This window comes from Podarcis melisellensis (genome assembly GCF_964234715.1).
Source record: "Podarcis melisellensis genome assembly, chromosome: Z".
NCBI classification, from domain to species: domain Eukaryota; kingdom Metazoa; phylum Chordata; class Lepidosauria; order Squamata; family Lacertidae; genus Podarcis; species Podarcis melisellensis.
The window spans coordinates 10,318,033-10,325,671 of record NC_138547.1 but is presented as its reverse complement, the minus strand read 5'-3'; the positions used below and the strand labels follow the sequence as shown (position 1 = coordinate 10,325,671).

The window sequence follows — 7,639 nt, the reverse complement described above, 5'->3', positions numbered from 1 at the left end:
GAGCGCATGCTCCCAAACAATGAAAGAAAAATCCTCCCAAAGGAAACACCGAGACTCTCCTATCATTTTTTTTTTTGCGTGCGCGCAGGCACTTGGCTGTGCGCACGCGCACCCGTCGCGCCTCCCCGAAGGTCAATTTTTCTTTCTCCCCCCACAAAAAACCACACCCCTAGCATTGCCCTTTTCCCGCTCCGCCTCTTCTCCCCCGGCTACTTCGATGATTGGTTCCTTTCCTGGTTATCACTGTCAACGGAACTCTCTCTTTTTTTTTTGTTTCTCATTTTTATTTTCTGGGTTGGCATCAGCCGCTCGCCTGTATTCTTTCCGCCTCCTCCCCTCCCCTGCTTGGAGTGAGGCGATTTTCTCTGCGTGTGTGTGTGTGGCCGGTTTTTTTGCGACACGACGTTGCGGCTCTTCTTCTCACCGCCCCCCTCCCCTCCTCCCGCCTCCCTCCGTCAGTAGTGGGCGGGGAAACCCCGTGTAAGGGGTGGCCGCCATCTTGGACAGAGTGTGTTGTGCGAGCGGATTGAAAGGAGCAGAGGAGGGGCGGTGGCGAGTGGCAGTAACAGCAGCGAGGGACGAGTGGGGGTGGGGGAAAAAAGAAAGAAAGGAGAGGAGCTCGCTGCGCGCGCGCAGACACAGGCCCCCACCTCCCCACCCACAATACCCAGAGCACGCGTAAGGCGGTGGTGGGGCCGGCGCCAGACCGAGTCTCGAACCCGGAACGAGAAGGGGAGGAGACCTCCCTTGTTGCTGCCGCCACAGCCGGAACCAAGCTGCCCAGTCACCAGTCCCTCGGACCCAGGTAGGTTTGTCGAGGCCTAGCCGGGTTTCAAGGCCTCGCGCGGGGTTGCCTGGCAACCGGAGCCTGGGTGGGGGGGGCACTTGACCCCTCCCTCTCTTGGCTGGGTGGTGGTGAAGGGGGGCTTTTGAGGGAAGGGTCTGCGGTGAGTCTTGAGGGCGGCTAGGCCTCCTCCTTCTTTGTATTGCGTGTTAGAGGCCTGCGGGTGCCCAGGCCTCCCCTCCCTGCTCACCGCTTTGCAGGTGGGCCCACCACACCCAGCTCCAGAGGAAAAGGGGAGGCCTCCGCCCGTGCAAAACCGCCGCTCACGTTTGCCTCCCTTGGAGGTGTGCCCTTTTCCTCTCTCTTAACTTGGCGGGGTGGGATTGAAAGACTCCCACCCCGATCCCTTCCCGTTTTGGCCCCCGCCCCTACCTGTGCATGTTTATTCGGGTGTTGCTCTTGCACAGGTGTTGCCCTCCCGGATAAGGTGGGCTGGATCCGGACTTGGTCCTGTTCAGAGCAAGCCCCACCATAATCCTGCGGGGCTTCAGCATCGTTGACTTCAATTGCCAGCTTGAGCTCGATGGGCCTGAGTCAGGGGGAGGATGTGAGGAAGAGCCCTGCTGGATGAGGCCAAGGGAGGCCTATGTAGCCCAGCCTCTCTTTCTCACAGGGGCTAAGGGGATGCTTCTGGGAAGGCTACAAGCAGGGTCCGAGTGCAACAGCCCTCATTCCTTCTTGTCACCCCCAGCAACTGGTGTTCAGAAGCGTACTTGCTCCCAAGAGTAGGGAAGGAACATAGCCATTGATAATCCTACCTTTCATAAATGTGCCTAATCCTCTTTTAAAGCCAACTCAAGAGGCCACCACTACCTCTTGAGGTGAGAATTCCATAGTTCAGCTCTGGGCTGTGTGAAGAAATGATTTTGTTCTGCTCTGTCTGGGCTTTCCCAATACTTAAGTTCTAGTATTTTATGAGAGAGGGAGAAAGACTTCCTCTTTTATCCATTTTCTCCACATCTAAGTATTGAAAGATGCATATCCCACTGGGCTGGATGAGCCTTGTCTCCCCACACCCCGTGAACAAAAGTAAGGGTTGCAGCCTAACATGGCTACTCCTGGCTTTAATAGATGCTCCTCTGTGTGGTATTTGCTTCTTGCACTACACAGATTCTAAGTTGTTGAGCCCTGTGTCTCAAATATTGATAAGTGCCTTGTAGAGTGAATAATGCTGCTACTAGGGAGTGTGGTGCTCACTCCGGGTGTATTGGTGGGTGGTCTTTATTCCCATGGAATCTAGGTGTATTGTTAAGTGTAACTGCCCTGCTAGAGGGTGGAATATGTATGCGTGTAGCTTATATAGGCCTAATTTCTTGCAGGGCGCAAGGAGGAAAAAATATAGGGAAAGTGGGTGGCAGAAAGAGAGAGAGAAAGGAGTACCCCCACCAATATTTTCTTTTTGATGTGGCCCATTTTGGCTCTGGGTTTACCAGTTGCCAGTGTACAGGCTCTTTTGATTACTTCTGAGCCCTTGATAGAAAAAAGGTTGTTCACCCATATATGGCAAACTTCTTATTTGAACTCTTTATGTGGGTCTTGAGGTCAGCCCATCTCTAAGTCTAGGGGGATAATATGACACAAATCCAATAGATGTGTATCTGATTTGTATGCAGATTAATGATAGGTGCTTATTTCTATAACAATTTTGTTATATGCACCTGTAAGTGTCAGGGTGTGTCTGAGGCACATCACCATTTATGACCAGTCTGCTTGAAAAGGCATTGTGGAAAGGCCTGTTATGCAAATGCGTAAGACAGGCATTGCAGACATTGCATTCTATGTGAATGCGTGTGTGTTTCATGCATGATGTTTTAATACATGGTGATAGGCTCTGTGATGATGAGAAAAGCTTGTGTGCCTTTAATTTGCACATTTGTACAGTTATATGCACTGGGAATCTATTACGCAGGGGAACATCATGCAAATTTCCCTTGTTTGTTATCTAGACACCGTGTGTGTCCATGCACACATGCACACAATTTATAGCTCTGTAAAAGTGCTCATTATGTGCTAGTTGTATTATGGTGGCATACAATACAGTGAAGAATGTGCATTTTATCTGTGGCTTGAATAACAAATAGAAAATGTCTGAGATAGCGTAGTTGGGCTGCAGCCCTATACCCACTCACCTGGGAGTAAGCCCAAATGAACTTAATTGAAATAGATTTGCATAGAATTGAACTGTAAAATTTGGATCTGAACTTAAAAGGGTACCAAGTGGCAATATGTGCATCATTTACTAGCGCTCTAATTTTCACAGTTTAGGTTGTGCAATCCTTACTATATAACTAACTGTAGTAGTACTTCCTCAGTAAGAGAAATAGCAGATTAAGTGCTTCTGTTTCTTAATGTGTAGGATGAACTGGGTGCATTCCTCCCTCTCTCATACTGTATGTAAACAGTAGATCCTTAATGAGGGATAGGCTGTGCTTGTTTATACACTCACTTTTTCCTATGAGCATTCAGGGTGAATGTAAGTAAGCCTTTAATATGTACACTTTAAGTTGAAATTGACATGGCAGTCGATTGCTAATAATGAAAAGGAATTATTATTTCATATTAGAGAGAGCAAAGTTTTGTTTTATGGCTTTGTATAGTTAGAAAAAGAGTTTAATGTGGCAAGGGGAAATCCTGGAATATATTTTTCACTCTTATCAGCAGGGTCTTTTAGAAAGCTTCATAGAAGGGAACTCTCCAAAAAGTTTGATTTATGGTTGCTAAGGCATCCGCATTTACCCTGCTTACATGCAGTTGTTTTTTCTTTCCACTGAAATGGCAGCTTTCTAATGAAATACTCAAAAGAAATCTCATTGAACTCAGATTCTAAGAACTCATGCTTATGTGAAATCCTTTGAGTTAGTTTCAGGAACTTCAACAGACACGAAAAAGAATCAAATGAGAATTGTCATCTGTGCATCCTAGATGTGTGTGCATCCTGGAGTGTGACTGCATGTATGTGTGAGAATAGCTTTCCCCTGTACTGTATCTGCCTTTCCATTGGATATCTGCCTTAAACTCTACATTTTGGGGAAACCTTGTCAGATTCAATTGCTGTGCCTCCATCTTGATGTCTGTGCTTAGAAATGGAAGTGACTGCATGTATTTTAATTTAGTTGGTAATGAGCATCTTGATTTTCACACAACACTAAGCCATAGTTTATTAAGCTCTGATTTATTAAACCATGGCTTAGCAATGGTCTGCCAATTAACTAGAATTTGAAGCCTTTATTATTGGCTTACAAACCTGGTGTTAGGTGTGAACAGCAGGATTTTTTTGCTCATTGCACACTAGATGCTCACCTAGCTAAAGGCATGAGGTAAGAGCAGAGGTAAGCCATGTCTTGTTCAATCATCTGTGGGACAACCCGTGGTTAACTTGTGTTATTAACTAAGGCTTTAGTGAACCATGGCTTAGCATTATGTACAAATGTGGCCAGTGCTAGAGAGTTCATATTTTTTCCTATACTGATGTATGTGTTGTGGATTCATAACATTTAACATTCATAACATTTATTTGGATCATAAACTTTCTAAAAGGACAGTGGTGCTGTTACTACAGGCATACTTATGCAACGGTCATGCTTTTATACAGAGTTCTTATCTAAAACTGCTTTTTAAAGCACAGTTGGGAATAAATTACATTGATCCAGTGTTAGAAACTGAGATATGAAAGCTAGGAGCTAAATGGCACCTTAAACCTAGATTATGGGTGCAACAACAGAATGTCTAGGCATACTTTTTATATAACAAGAATACAAAGCTAAAAATGAATGAGTGGCTAGAAGTGGGGAAGCAGAAAAGGTCCTCCTTTCCTTCCACTCTGCAGACAAACCCTGGATTCTCTCTGTACCCCCTTTCCTTCATATAAATATATCTTATATGAAGAGCCAGTGTGGTGTAGTGGTTAAGAGCGATGGACTCGTAATCTGGGGAACCGGGATTACCTCTCTGCTCCTCCACATGCAGCTGCTGGGTGACCTTGGGCTAGTCACATATTAAATGCCTATATAACTGATGGCAGAGACATCCACCTTGAGTGTCCAGTTCGCAAACCTAAGACTTACGGGTCCTGTAGATAACACTTTAACATTCACTACTTAAACCATCATAACTAACTGACTAGTATATTTCAAATTAAATGTTTTACTTGGGAGGAAGCCCCATTGAACTTGGTAGGGATTTACTTCTGAGTAACAGTGGCAATTTTAATCTGAAATCTTAGGCACAGTACTGCACCCAGAACTCAGAAACTGCTCGTGTTCATGAAAGTCTCGTCGCAAAATGCGCCTGGAACAATGGGAGTTTCGAACGCTGCATTGAGCTTGGTAGGACTTGAATAAGAATAGAGCTGCAAGTTGATTTAAGAGTACAGTGGTACCTCGGGTTACATACGCTTCAGGTTACATATGCTTCAGGTTACAGACTCCGCTAACTCAGAAATAGTTCCTCGAATTAAGAACTTTGCTTCAGGATGAGAACAGAAATCGCGCAGCAGCAGCGCGGTGGCAGCGAGAGGCCCCATTAGCTAAAGTGCTTCGGGTTAAGAACAGACCTCCAGAACAAATTAAGGTCTTAATGCGAGGTACCACTGTACAGGGGAACATTATTTCAAGTAATACTTGCTGCTTGAAATTTCTGAAGTTACACATTGGCCACACCCTAAGCTGCAGTTTAATGTAAAAGTATGTATCGTCCTGTGCCACTTCCATCACACAGGTTGAAGGTTCATATGCTGGAATGCTCCTTCACGTGCACTTATTCTCTCTCCCTTTCCCAGTGAAAAACGTCAGGATGAACCCAGCTTTTCTCCCAACATGCTAGTTTCTACAAAAGGAATCTCCTCCATCTAACTTATGATCCTCTCCTCTCCCAAGGTGGTTTAATGCGGACACAGGTTTTACAGTCTCAAAGAGAACAGTGTCTGTGATGTGTGCACATGTTGCCAGAATCTTATGCCAAACAGAATGCAACAGATGAATGTATTCTTTCCTGAGGTGTAAGTCAGTCAAAACATTCTTGCATGCTGTGGGAATCTTAATTCACTTTCCTTCAACAGCTCTGATTTGTGTATCATATATATTCAGAATATACACAGCTCCTTTCAACCACTTGTCAAAGATAGTAGGAGTTGCAATCCTACAAAGTCTTGAAGGGCTGCAGTTTACCTGTCTTATGTTCTCTTCTCCAGGAGTTAATGACTTCATTTGGATTTCATGGTAAACAGTGAAAGGGTTTGTGCGTTCCTGCTGCAGCTGGAGGGAGGAGCTTTCACTTACGTTTTTGATTAACCATAGTTTAGAGTCCAAACTCTAAACAGTGGTTAATCTTAACTGTGATTTGTTGGAACTACAAGCGAGTTTCATAAACAACGCTTTGGTGTTGGCTTGTTAAAAATCATAGTTAAGCTGGTTGCATTTGGGAGACAAATGCTAAGCTGCGCTTAATTAAAATAAAATGGAAGTGAAAGCTTCCAGATTATTCATTGTAGCTGTGCTAGAGGGGGAAGTGCAGGAACCTAAGCTTGTTCCTGTTGCAATAATAATTATATCCTGACAACCTAAAGTAGCCAAAAATAAATAAATAAATGACATTGTGTATTTATTAGCAGCCATAAGGATACAGCACCAGGTAATAGTTAAAAATCACCTTAGGTCATGGATATGCTCCCCAAATTTCCTCAGTACAGTACAGTCACACCTCATGTTACGTTTGCTTCATGTTACATTCTTTCAGGTTATGTCCCATGGCAACGCGGAAGTACCGGAAAGGGTTACTTCTGGGTTTCGCTGCTTGCGCACGCGCACAAGGGCCAAATCGCACCACATACCTGCGCAGATACGGCGCTTCAGGTTGCGCTCTTTTCATGTTGCGAATGGGCCTCCAGAACGGATCCTGTTCGCAACCAGATGTACCACTGTAATTATAACTGTCACGACTACAGTTTTTGCACATTGTTAGGCTGTGGTCATAATAAAATCGCCTTGAAATCAGTGAGTTTCAGTCCTATTTGGTAAGGTAAGAATCCCCAGTAGTGTTAACTGGGATCAAAAATTGGACATGTTTGAGGCCTTTGTTAACACATTCAGTCAGTATTTGCTTTGTTTAGCAGTATTTGTTAATAACTGACCTGGAAACAAAAGTATTGATTTAGCCTATTAACTGAGGGTGGCTCCTCTGAAGAGGGATAGTGTTAATGTTGGTAATTAAAGGATGACCACTATCTAGGATTGCTTTGTACTACTGTTTAAAAGACAATCTTATGTATGAAACAGAATAAAGGCGCTAAGATCAATTAATGCTAATGTTCCCAGATTGTGGCTTATGAGCTTCATTCAGGTGGTCTGTGAATGTTCATAGTGATTTTCAATTTTATTTTTATTGCTTCTGTTATTTCTTATATTGTATTTTTTGTGTTACAATTTAAATTCTGCGGAATTTCAGTTGTCATACAATAAAATGCAATATAAGAAATAAAAATCAACAAAAAAACAATTGAAAATTATACAGCATCTAGCACAACACATTAAAATTCTTACAATGTACATAAAAAAAATCATTAAATGGTCTGCTAATACCCTTGGCCATATTCAAGAGGTCCATGGGGGAAACAAGTTTGGGAGCTCCTCATTTAGTGCTTATGAATGCAACTCAGAAGTAAAAAGGTGTATGTATGGAACAGAAGATGCTTTTGAAGATTTTTCCTCTACCAAGTTATTCTGATAATCTTCAGAGTTGGTGTTTATTTGTCTTGTGAGTGACTGCTGCAAAAAGTTAACAAAACCAAGTGTCATATGA

General features: G+C 43.7%; 1 protein-coding gene across 1 annotated transcript in view; it reads left to right on the top strand.

Moving 5' to 3' along the window:
• Positions 1-487: 487 nt before the first annotated feature.
• The window catches only part of RAB14 (RAB14, member RAS oncogene family), a 34,548-nt gene continuing 27,396 nt past the window's right edge, over positions 488-7,639 (top strand). The window contains exon 1 of the mRNA XM_081896647.1: positions 488-805. The gene's annotated coding sequence lies outside the window, so the exon portion shown is untranslated. The remainder of the gene's footprint in view (positions 806-7,639) is intronic.